General features: G+C 33.5%; 1 long non-coding RNA gene across 1 annotated transcript; it reads right to left on the bottom strand.

The window, feature by feature from the left end:
- Positions 1–4208: 4208 nt before the first annotated feature.
- Positions 4209–10660, bottom strand: LOC134700019 (uncharacterized). Its single transcript, XR_010103729.1, has 4 exons — positions 10590–10660; positions 9657–9725; positions 7974–8042; positions 4209–4329 (listed from the first exon to the last, which is right to left on the bottom strand). It is a non-coding gene; the product is annotated as an uncharacterized LOC134700019 (long non-coding RNA).
- Between the last annotated feature and the right edge of the window lie 1756 nt (positions 10661–12416).

Below are 12416 nucleotides of genomic sequence, written 5' to 3' on the forward strand. Positions count from 1 at the left end.
TAAAAGAAAGTGCATAGTTGGGGCCGGACACCCTACCCCACTACTTTACAGAAAAAAATTAATAAAAATGTTCTATATCAAATCATTGTCCACAAAAGGCGCAAAGGGGAACTGTGTAGCTGTGGTCTACTTGAGAAAAAACATAGTGTGTTCTTCTGCTTAGTATATTGTTTTTCATGTAGGTTCAAGGATTGAGTCGGACAGTCTTCTCACCTTAAATTCTTCCATGCAGAAAAGTTAATAAAAAATGTTCTACGGCAAACTTTTGTCTGCACTAGGTGCAAAGGGAAGCTGGGTAGCTGGGGTATACTGGAGAAAAAACACAGGGTGTTCTTCGGCTTAGTTTTTTTTTTTTGAAAGAAAGTGCAAAATTGATGTCGGACACCCTACCCCATCACCTTAAAGAAAAATTAATAAAAAAAATATTGACGTCAAATAATTGTCCGCAATAGGCACAAAGGGAAGCTGTGTAGCTGTGGTCTACTTCAGAAAAAAATACAGTGTGTTTTACGGCTTAGTTTATTGTTTTTTATGTAGGTTTAAAGATTAAGTCGGACAGTCTTATTACCTTACAGTCTACCTTACACTTACAGAAAAGTTAATAAAAAATGTTCTACGGCAAATTTTTGTCTGCACTAGGTGCAAAGGGAATCTGGGTAGCTAAGGTGTACTGGAGAATAAACCCAAGGTGTTCTTCCGCACAGTTTCTTTGGAACGTAGGTCCCAGTTTAGGAACAGACACCCAACCCCGCTACATTACAGAAAAGTTCGTAAAAAATATTGTACGGCAATACTTTTTTCCGCACTAGGTCCAAAGAAAGGCCGGGTTGCTATGGTTTACTTGAGAAAAAACACAGGGTGTTCTTCGGCTTAGTTTATACTTTTTAAAAGAAAGTACAAAGTTGGGGCCAGACACCCTACCCCACTACTTTACAGAAAAAAAATAATAAAACATGTTCTATGTCAAATCATTGTCCACAATAGGCGCAAAGGGGAGCTGGGTAGATGTGGTCTACTTGAGAAAAAAACACAGTGTGTTCTTCGACTTAATTTATTGTTTTTCATGTAGGTTCAAGGATTGAGTCAGACAGTCTTCTCACCTTAACGTCCTCCATGCAGAAAAGTTAATAAAAAATGTTCTACGGCAAAACTTGTGTCTGCACTAGGTGAAGAGGGAAGCTGGGTAGCTGGGGTATACTTGAGAGAAAAAAAAAACACAGGGTATTCTTCGGCTTAGTTTTTTTTTTTGAAAGAAAGTGCAAAGTTGGTCTCGGACACCCTACCCCACTACCTTACAGAAAAATTTATAAAAAAATATTGACGTCAAATAATTGTCCAAAATGGAAGCTGTGTAGCTGTGGTCTACTTTAGAATAAACACAGTTTGTTCTACGGCTTAGTTTATTGTTTTTTGAGTATGTATAACGATTGAGTCGGACAATTTTATTACCTTACAGTCTACCTTACAGAAAAGTTAATAAAAATGTTCTACGGCAATACTTGTGTCTGCACTAGGTGCTAAGGGAAGCTGGGTAAATAGTTATCAAAGTTACCAGGATTATAATTTAGCACGCCAGACGCGCGTGTCGTCTACATAAGACTCATCAGTGACGCTCATATCAAAATATGTATAAAGTCAAACAAGTACAAAGTTGAAGAGCGTTGAGGATCCAAAATTCCAAAAAGTTGTGCCAAATACGGCTAAGGTAATCTATACCTGGAATAAGAAAATCCTTACTGTGGTGTACTGGAGAAAAAACCCAAGGTGTTCTTCGGCACAGTTTGTTTTTAACGTAGGTCCAAATTTAGGAGCAGACACCCAACCTTACTACCTTACAGAAAAGTTAATAAAAAATGTTGTAAGGCAATACTGTTGTCCGCACTAGGTGCAAAGAAAGGTCGGGTAACTGTGGTTTACTTGAGAATAAACACAGGGTGTTCTTCGGCTTAGTTTATTTTTTTGAAAGAAAGTGCAAAATTGATGTCGGACACCCTACACCATCACCTAACAGAAAAATTAATAAAAAAAATATTGACGTAAAATAATTGTCCGCAATAGGCCCACAGGGAAGCTGTGTAGCTGGGGTTAACTTGAGAAAAAACACAGTGTGTTCTACGGCTTAGTTTATTGTTTTTCAAGTAGGTTCAAAGATTGAGTCGGACAGTCTAATTACCGTACAGTCTACCTTACAGAAAAGTTAATCAAAATGTTCTACGGCAATACTTGTGTCTGCACTAGGTGCAAAAGGAAGCTTGGTAGCTGAGGTGTACTGGAGAAGAAACCCAAGGTGTTCTTCGGCACAGTTTGTTTTTAACGTAGGTCTAAATTTACGGTCAGACACCAAACCCCGCTAACTTACAGAAAAGTTAATAAAAAATATTGTACGGCAAAACTTCTGTCCGCACTAGGTGCAAAGAAAGGCCGGATTGCTGTGGCTTACTTGAGAAAAAACACAGGGTGTTCTACGGCTTACTTTATTCTTTTTAAAAGAAAGTGCCAAGTTTGGGCCGGACATCCTACCCCACTACATTACAGAAAAAAAAAATAACAAAAAAATAGACAAGTAAATAGAAATGTTCTACGGCAATACTGTTGTCCGTACTAGGGGAAAAGAGAAGCTTTTTTAAAAGTCCAAAGCTGGGGGTCGGACACCCTACCAAACTCTCACAGAAAAGTAAATATAAAATGTTATACAGCAAAACTTTTGTCCGCAATGCTGTAAAGGGGAGCTGGGTAACTGAGGTCAACTTGAGTTACGATTCATGGTGTTTGTCGTCTGATCTTTTTTTATAAGGAAGTCCAAAGTTGGGGGCAGACACTCTACCCTACCCTTACAGAAAATTTAATAGAAAAACGTTCTTCGGCAATGCTTTTGTCTTCACAAGTGGTAAAGGGAAGCTGGGTAACTGAGGTCTACTTGAGAAAACAAATCCAAGGTGTTTTTCGACTTACATTTTGATTAAGTAGTCCAAAGTTGGGATCGTTCCCAACTCTTATAGAAAAAAAAAAATCTTTGTAAATACTTTTGTCTGCATGAGACCCAAAGGGAAGCTGAGTAGATGAGATGTACTTGAGATAAAATCTAGGCTGTTGTTCGGCTTAGTTAGGGTTGAACACCCTACCCCACCTTTACACAAAAGTTAATAAAATAATGTTCTTCGGCAATGTCTGCACTAGGTATAAAGGGAAACAGGGTTACTGTGGTCTAAATGGAAAACATCCAGGGTGGTTTTCGGATTCTTTTTTTCAGTACTACGGTTATCATTTTGTCCGATTAAATGCAGAGAGGCTGGGTAGCTGCGGTCTACCTGAGAATAAAAATCCGGGGTGTTGTTTTGTGTTCTGTTTTAAGTAGGTCCAAAGTTGGGGTTGACACCCTTTCCAATTCTTACAGAAAAGTATTAAACACAATGTTAAACTGCCATACTTTTCACAGCACAAGGTGCAAATTACAGAAAAGTTATTAAATAAATATTCTTCGGCAATGCTTTTGTCCGCAACAGATGTAAAGGGAAGCTGGTTAACTGAGATATACTTGAAAAAATGCAATGGTGTTTAACGGTTTTTTTTTTTTTTTTTTTTTGTAAAGTAGGTCCAAAGTTGGGACAGGACATCGCTCCCAACTCTTACAGAAAAGTTACTAAAAATATTCCTTGGCAATTTTTTTGTCCGTACTAGGTTGAAAATAAATCTAGGTAGCTAAAGTCTACTTGCATAAAATCAAGGGTGTTTTACGGCTTATTTTGTTTTTAAAGTAGGTCCAAAGTTGGGACCGGATATCGTTCCCACATGTTACAAAAAAATGTTCTACCGCAACTCTTTTGTCTCACTAGGGGCAGAGAGAAGCTAGGTTGCTGAGGTCTGTCTGAGAAAAAGTTCAGGATGTTCTTCGGCTTAGTTTTTTTCCAAGTATGTCTAACGTAGGGGTCTGACACCCTCTCCAACCCTTACAGAAAAGTTAATAAACAAATGTTCTTCGGCAATGCATCTGTCTGCACGATGCGCAAAAGGGAAGTAAGGTAGATGAGGTGTACCTGAGAAAACAAATCCAGGGTATTGTTTGATTTATTTTTTTATTATTAAACTAGATCCAGAGTTAGGGTCGAACACCCTACCCCACCTTACAGAAAAGTTAATATAAAAAGTTCTACGGCAAGACAGTTGTTCGTACTAGATGAAAAGGGAAGCTTCGTAGCTATCTACTTGAAAAAAAATCCAGGGTTTTGTTCGGCTTGAAGTTTTTTTTTTAAGTAGGTCCAAACCTTGTAAAAGTCGCCGAAAGTTTTTGTTCTTCTGTTTAAAGATTCTTCCACAAGTTGAGAAATTCTCCTGAAATTAATAATAAAAAAATAGTCAATAATTGAATCCTAAATAAATGAAGTACTAGGTAATCAATGTACAACAGAAGACCGTGTATATTTACGCCAAAAAATGGCATTTTTAACAGAAAAAAATGAATATAGCAAATTGCTCTTCACACTTTAAACATAAGGCAAAACTCTTTTGAAGTGACTTTTGAAAAATCATTTTCTTAATGATATTTGAAATTTGTTATCTATATGGATTTTTTTTTTATTTCACGAGGATATTAAAAAAAGATAAAATTTCAACAGTTTGAATACATCAAATGATTTGCAGATGCTTGTTTTAGAAAGGAAAAATAATATAAGTTATTTCAGAAGAAAAATTGGAATTGCTGACATTAAGTATTTTGTAATTTGACTTAAAAGGTTGAAAAATGAAAAAAAATGCATGTTTCATTTTGAATTGAAATTATTTCCCAATATAAAAATTTAAAAGGATGATCAAAACTGCATAATTTTTTTTTAATTTTTAATGAGTAGATCTAGAATGAAATGAAATTTGTTTCAATATATGTGTTTTAAATATTCAAATTGTCGACAGTATTTTAAAACATCTTGAAGAACTTGTTAATTATTTATACGTGTGCAATATGTGTGTATCACCTAATTTTGAACATGAGAAATATACTAAAAGGTACAATTATGACCAAAAAGATGTGAATTTTTATTAATTAGTTTACCCGCAAAACACACGACAGAATACCTACACGTGTCTAGAACATGACAATTATCCTTAAATGTGTTTATTAAGAATGGAAATGTCGAACGTGTAACAAAGGCAACAACCCGATCAAAAGGCAAAAAAGAGCTCAAGATCACCAATCGGTCTTCAACACAGCGGGAAATTTCTGCGACCGAAGGCGGACTTCATGCAGCTGACCCCTTAACATGTGTACGTATGCATTGAAGATAGAAGTTACACACAAGTCCAATATTTTGAAAACAATTAATTCAATTGACAACACATAAACAAGACTAACAAAAGACGGAGGCTCCTGACTTGGACATACATATGTATTGTTATACCATCTAACACCTCTAAACAATGTAGAATAAACATAGACACGAAATCACGCACAGTAAAACTCAGAGTCAGATATCTTATTGGCCGAAAACCACAATTAATGATCCCGCTTTTCGTTGTCTACGAATATAGTTCCCTTTAATAATAGTGTATTTTGTCTTTATTTTTTTCTTTCCCTTCCTCAGATTTCTTAGTTTTTCTGGGGTGGAAATGATAGAAGAGAGCTTAAATAAAACTTTTGGATTTTTCATTTTAACTGATGTTTATATGGAAATAGTGATTAGGCCAGGTACAAAAAGGGTATAATTACACTTTTCGGAACATCTCTTGAATTGCCTAAGGGGTATGGATGTGTATTTACCAAATGTGTATGATGTATACTTGATATTTTTGTATTGACGTACTGTGCATTACACACACACACACAAAACAAAAAAAAAATAGATTTGTTTTTAATGCGACAAAACGTTATAAAGAAATGATAGAGGAATTAATTGTGGTCTCGGGCCTAATAGATTTCAATACTAAGCTAAATGACAATGATACATACATACATTAACAACAGACTACTATCAATTACTGAAATGCCCGTTCCAGACATAAATTAATCTGATTGAAAGATAATGTCTTCATCAACTAAATTTCTAGCATAATCTCTCTCATTCGGGGTTTTTGTATGATATCATCATAAAATATGTGAAAAGAACATAAACCGTTTTATGCCAACAACTTGTTTTATAATAAATTTGTTTATTTACAATGCAAAAACCATATGTTATTGAGTATATAAATATTCATACTAAAATATGCCATTCTTATGACAGTATCGTAACTGTATCCCTTTTGAATAAGCCTGTTTGGTTAGGTTTTGAGGTGAATGCCGACATATTTGTGTTTTGTATAGAATATTACCGTTACAGAATAAGATTTGATGTGTACCTTTGAACATATAACATGTCTGTGTGTTGATGTGCATTTTTTTGGCGAATGGTGTCAGTGTACCGTTGATACAATTTAGTGAATGTAATGACTAGTTTGCGATACAGAAAACCATGGTGTAATATATTTTAGTAATACAGAGATTGATGTCGTTAAAATCAAATACATATACTACATTACTTGTTCTGACATCGAACTCGGACTTCTTTTGAAATGAGCATTACTGTGCGCATTGATGTGTGTTTGTTGACTAGAGGTATATTAAAGATTCATTGGTGGCCTTTGGCTGTTGTCTGCACTTTGGTCGAATTGCTGTCTCTTTTGCGCATTACCCATTTCTATTCTCAATGTTATCATATATATACTATATAAATACTACTCATGTTCGGAATAAGTTTTCTTTTTTCAATTTATAATGTCAAAATATAAAATATAAAATGCTCCATATTGGAGCATTTTTCATTTTTATGTCAAATTGAAAAATGCTCCACGTTGGAGCATTTTTCATTTTCAATATGTAAAGTCAAATAAAAAATGCTTAAGGTCAGCAATTTTAATATATACTTTTTACAATGAAATTAAAATATATTTTTTTCTTAAACAAGTATATACAAATGTTTTATTTATTTAAACTGTTGAAAAATTAACTCATTTTAACACAATTTTTTTTTTTTTAAATATCCTCATGAAATCAAAATGTGTAATCTCATGAATATTACAAATTTCAAATCGCATTCAAGAAAAGATTTTTATGAGTTGATGTCAAAAGATGTTTGTTACATATTTCCAAACAATAAACTTAAAAAATTGCAGATTAATTTGCAAAATGTATTTTTTTATTTCAAAATAGCAAATGTTTGACGTCAATGCACACAGAAGAATAAAGAACACTTTATAAGTGTACACTTAGTTTGTTTAAGTTCATTTAGATTCTTTTACAAAAATAATCAGTAATCTTGAACTCAGATATATTTGATTGAATGCGTTTACGACTAATTGTCTGAACTATGAACTTACCATTTTACTTTTCTACATTGGTTAGATGTATAGGGGGAGGGTTGAGATCTCACAAACATGTTTAACCCCGCCGCATTTTTGCGCCTGTCCCAAGTCAGGAGCCTCTGGCCTTTGTTAGTCTTGTATTATTTTAATTTTAGTTTCTTGTGTACAATTTGGAAATTAGTATGGCGTTCATTATCACTGGACTAGTATATATTTGTTTAGGGGCCAGCTGAAGGACGCCTCCGGGTGCGGGAATTTCTCGCTACATTGAAGACCTGTTGGTGACCCTCTGCTGTTGTTTTTTGTTTAGTCGGGTTGTTGTCTCTTTGACACATTCCCCATTTCCATTCTCAATTTTATTATGTTTGTTGAAAGCGTCATTTGATAAAAGTCTTTACTTATTCTTTTTTATTATACTTTGTCACTTGTTTCGACTTTTTAAAGACTCTCCTTGCAGTAGAAGAAAAAAAATCATTTCATTTGTAATTGCTTTTGGATAAGACCGTTTTGCGTGCATACCTTTTTTATTTGGTTTTCAGCAAAATTAAACCACATTTCATAGTGCCATTATATATTAGATAGAATGCATGTACAGTTGATAATCTTGATCTTGATATATTGCTTTTTTCTAACAGTCAATTTACCTGTTTATAAAAGTCGCCAAACTTTTTCTTCTGATGTTGTGCGATTATTCCACAAGTTTGGAAATTCTCCTGAAATTAATAATAAAAATAATCAATAATTGAACATTAATGAAGTTAGTAATGTATGTACAATAGAAAATAGTGACCATACCAAACCAATGAACACCAACTGTCATATTCCTGACTTGGTACAGGCATTTTCTTTCTACAAAAAATGGTTGATTAAATTGATGATTAAATTGATTTTAAAGCTTGTTAAACCTCTCCTTTGTATGACTGTCGTATTAAAATCCATTATATTGACAACGATTTGTGAACAAAACAAACAGGCATAACAGGTAAAAAATGTCAAAAATAGAGAAAAATTATCTTAATCCCTATAAAACAAACAAATATATTAACAAACATTTACCATTGCACAATAATACAATGATGGGATGTATAAGTACAAAGCAGCCACATTATATATAAGAAAGAAACACAAAAAGGCATATAGACAAACAGACATATAGACAAAAAGTTATATAGACATATATGTTTTCGAATGCGTTGAAGACTAATTGTCTGAAAAATGACCCTACCATTGTTATGTTCATTGAAATAATTTTGTTATAACCGTGCTTATATATTTTTGTGCATACTTTTCCTCTAGTTTCATAGACTTTTTATAGACTCTCCTTGCAAAAGAAAACGTCATTTTATTCAGAATTGTTTATAGGAAAGACTATTTTACGTGCCTACTTTTTTCATAATTTTTTTAGCAATAGTGAACTACATTCAATAGTGCCGTTATATTAGGTAGAATAATAAAATTAACGGTACCAATTTTCTTGCACCAGATGCGCATTTCGACAATACATGTCTCTTCAGTGATGCTCGTGGCCAAAATATTTGAAATCCAAATCTTATATAAAAGATGAAGAGCTATATTCCAAAAGGTCCAAAAAGTATAGCCAAATCCGTGAAAGGAATCAGAGCTTTGCACGAAGGAAATACATTCCTAAATTTATAATAATTTCTAATATTTTGTAACAGCAAATTTTAATAACACAAACAAATCCGTATTGCATGCCAGTACCGAAGTACTGGCTACTGGGTTGGTGATACCCTCGGAGACCAATAGTCCCCCAGCAGAGGCATCGACCCAGTGGTAGTAATAAAATTAACGGTACCAATTTTCTTGCACCAGATGCGCATTTCGACAATACATGTCTCTTCAGTGATGTTCGTGGCCAAAATATTTGAAATCCAAAGCTTATATAAAAGATGAAGATCTATATTCCAAAAGGTCCAAAAAGTATAGCCAAATCCGTGAAAGGAATCAGAGCTTTGCATGAGGGAGATACATTCCTAAATTTATAATGATTTCTAATATTTTGTAACAGCAAATTTTAATAACACAAAAAAATCCGTATTTCATCCCAGTACCGAAGTACTGGCTACTGGGTTGGTGATACCCTCAGGGACTAATAGTCCACCAGCAGAGGCATCGACCCAGTGGTAGTAATAAAATTAACGGTACCAATTTTCTTGCACCAGATGCGCATTTCGACAATACATGTCTCTTCAGTGATGCTCGTGGCCAAACTATTTGAAATCCAAAGCTTATATAAAAGATATAAATGTACAGTTGATTATCTTGATATTGATGTATAGTTTATTCTAACAGTCATTCGAATAAACCTTTTGTAAATGTCTCCAAATGTTTTGACCCTGATGTTGTTAGATCATTCCATAAGTTTGGAAATGCTCCTGAAATTAATAATAGGAAATAGTCAATGATTGCATATTAATGAAGATAGTAATCAAAGTACAATAGAAAATAATGACCATATCAAACCAATCAACATCAACTGTCATAATCATGACTTAGTACATGCATTTTCTTTTATAAAAACTGGTGGATTAAACCTGGTTTTAAAGCTAGTTAAACCTCTCACTTGTACATGTATGATTGTCTTATAAAAAAATTAACAAAACAAAAAGACATAATAAGTAAAAATGTTAAAAATAGAGGCACAGCAGTGAACATTGTGTTATTATGTTAATCTCTATAAAACAAACAATAAAAGTCGCCAAAAGTTTTGATTCTTATGTTGTAAGGGTATTCCATAAGTTTGGAAATTCTACTGAAATTAATAATAGAAAAAAAAGTCAATAATTGAATATCAATGCATATAGTAATCATAATACAATGGAAAACAGTATACACTAACTTTGTATAAGTTCATTTATATTTTTTTACCAAAAAATTATCAGTACCCTCGAATGCAGATATATACGTTCGCATGTGTTTACGACCAATTGTCTGAAATATGAAGTTTCCATTGTTATGTTTATTGAAAGCATCTTTTCATAAAAGTGCTTATTTATTTTGGTGTATACCTTGTAACTAGTTTCGACTGTTTAAAACCTCTCCTTGAAAAGGAAAAAAAAACATCACTTTATTAGCATTTGCTTTTGGATAAGACTGTTTTACGAGCCTTATTTTTTAGGTAAATTTTTCAGCAAAAGTAGACGACATGCAATAGTGCCGTTATGTTAGGAAGAATAAATCTACAATTGATTATCTTGATTTCGACGATTTTCTTTTTTCTGACAGTCATTCGAATATACCTGTTTAAAAACTCGCCAAAAGTTTTGCTTCTGATGTTGTGAGATTATTCTACAAGTTTGAAAATTCTCCTGAAATTAATAATAAAAAGAGTCAATAATTGAATATTAATGAAGTAAGTTAGTAATGAACAATTGAAATACTAAATTTGTTGAAGTTCATCTATAGTTTTTTACAAAAATAGTCAGCAACCTCGAATGCAGATATATGTGTTCGAATGCGTTTACGACTTCTTGTCTGAAAAATCAAATCATGATTGATATGATCATTGATCATCATCATCATCATCATCATCATCATCATCATCATCATCATCATCATCATCATCATCATCATCATCATCATCATCATCATCATCATCATCATCATCATCATCATCATCATCATCATCATCATCATCATCATCATCATCATCATCATCATCATCATCATCATCATCATCATCATCATCATCATCATCATCATCATCATCATCATCATCATCATCATCATCATCATCATCATCATCATCATCATCATCATCATCATCATCATCATCATCATCATCATCATCATCATCATCATCATCATCATCATCATCATCATCATCATCATCATCATCATCATCATCATCATCATCATCATCATCATCGTCGCCGTAGCCGTCCTCCTCCTCCTCCTCTCTCCAAAATAACCTTGCTTCATTCTCCTGCGTTGTGTCGGCAATGATTACATTTTACACCACTGATAAAACAGTTTCTGACATGGGTCATTCTAGGATAGAAATTGACAACAAAATACCTGCAATAGTGAAAAAAACAAACAAATACAAAGACAATTTATAAATTGCATAAGGCCGAATTGCAATTTTAGATCAATCATTATCATTTATGCTTAGCGATAAACCTCCAAATTCTATGCACTTTATAATGTAAAAACAATTGATTGATTGTGTTGAATACCACTTTAGCACTTTTGCTCAATCTAGGCTATTCATTTTTATTGGTGGACGCGGGTATAAAGGAACTATGTATTGAGAGGCTACAAACAATAAGGTTAAGGAAGGGATGGGGAAGGGGTGAGCGAGGATGATATTTCAGAAAAAGACAGGACGAGTTTTGGGTAAAAAAAGTCAGTATGAGCAACTTTGCCAAACAAAAAGGCTGAATAACAATTCATGTAAAAAAAGTCAGAATAACTTATAAAAAAGGCAGGACCGAATAGAGTAAACAATTAAAATGTAGAACTGAGATTACAAAAAGAAAAATGCAACACATACTTTTCAACCTAGCCCCTTCCCCCTAAAAGTCAAATGGAAATTTATTTTTGCTCCATGATAACGCGTTAAAGGTACAATGTTTGAGGATTGGGTACTTGATGTCGCAGCTGCTTAACCTTACCACAAGTGGATCGCAAGTGCAAATATTATTAGTCAATCATTCTAGAGAGGGGAATGTATGGTATCCCCCATTGGTAATGCTGGTTTGTCATTTTGAATATTTCAAATAATTTAGAAAAGTAGGTAAAACATGTTACCAAATAAAAGTTATAAAGAGAAAGAAATTACTCTAGACGAGAGGAAAAGGAATTTTCAGTCCTTCCAATGCAGGATATCATTCGGAACAAAATAAAAACGTTAGCAAGCCAGTCATAAGACTGGCTGGTGAAAATGAATATTCAGAATTAAAAAAATCAGCCGTCAAAAATACCTCCCAATCATGATTTTCAAATCGATATCAGTTCTCACTTTGGACTAATAACAAGTTAAATCTGAATATGTATATGCGGGTAGGAAGTTTGTATTTATATTTGTAACATTATCAATGACGAAGAACAAACAAAGAATATAA

The sequence above is a fragment of the Mytilus trossulus genome, unplaced genomic scaffold (assembly GCF_036588685.1).
Source record: "Mytilus trossulus isolate FHL-02 unplaced genomic scaffold, PNRI_Mtr1.1.1.hap1 h1tg000110l__unscaffolded, whole genome shotgun sequence".
NCBI classification, from domain to species: domain Eukaryota; kingdom Metazoa; phylum Mollusca; class Bivalvia; order Mytilida; family Mytilidae; genus Mytilus; species Mytilus trossulus.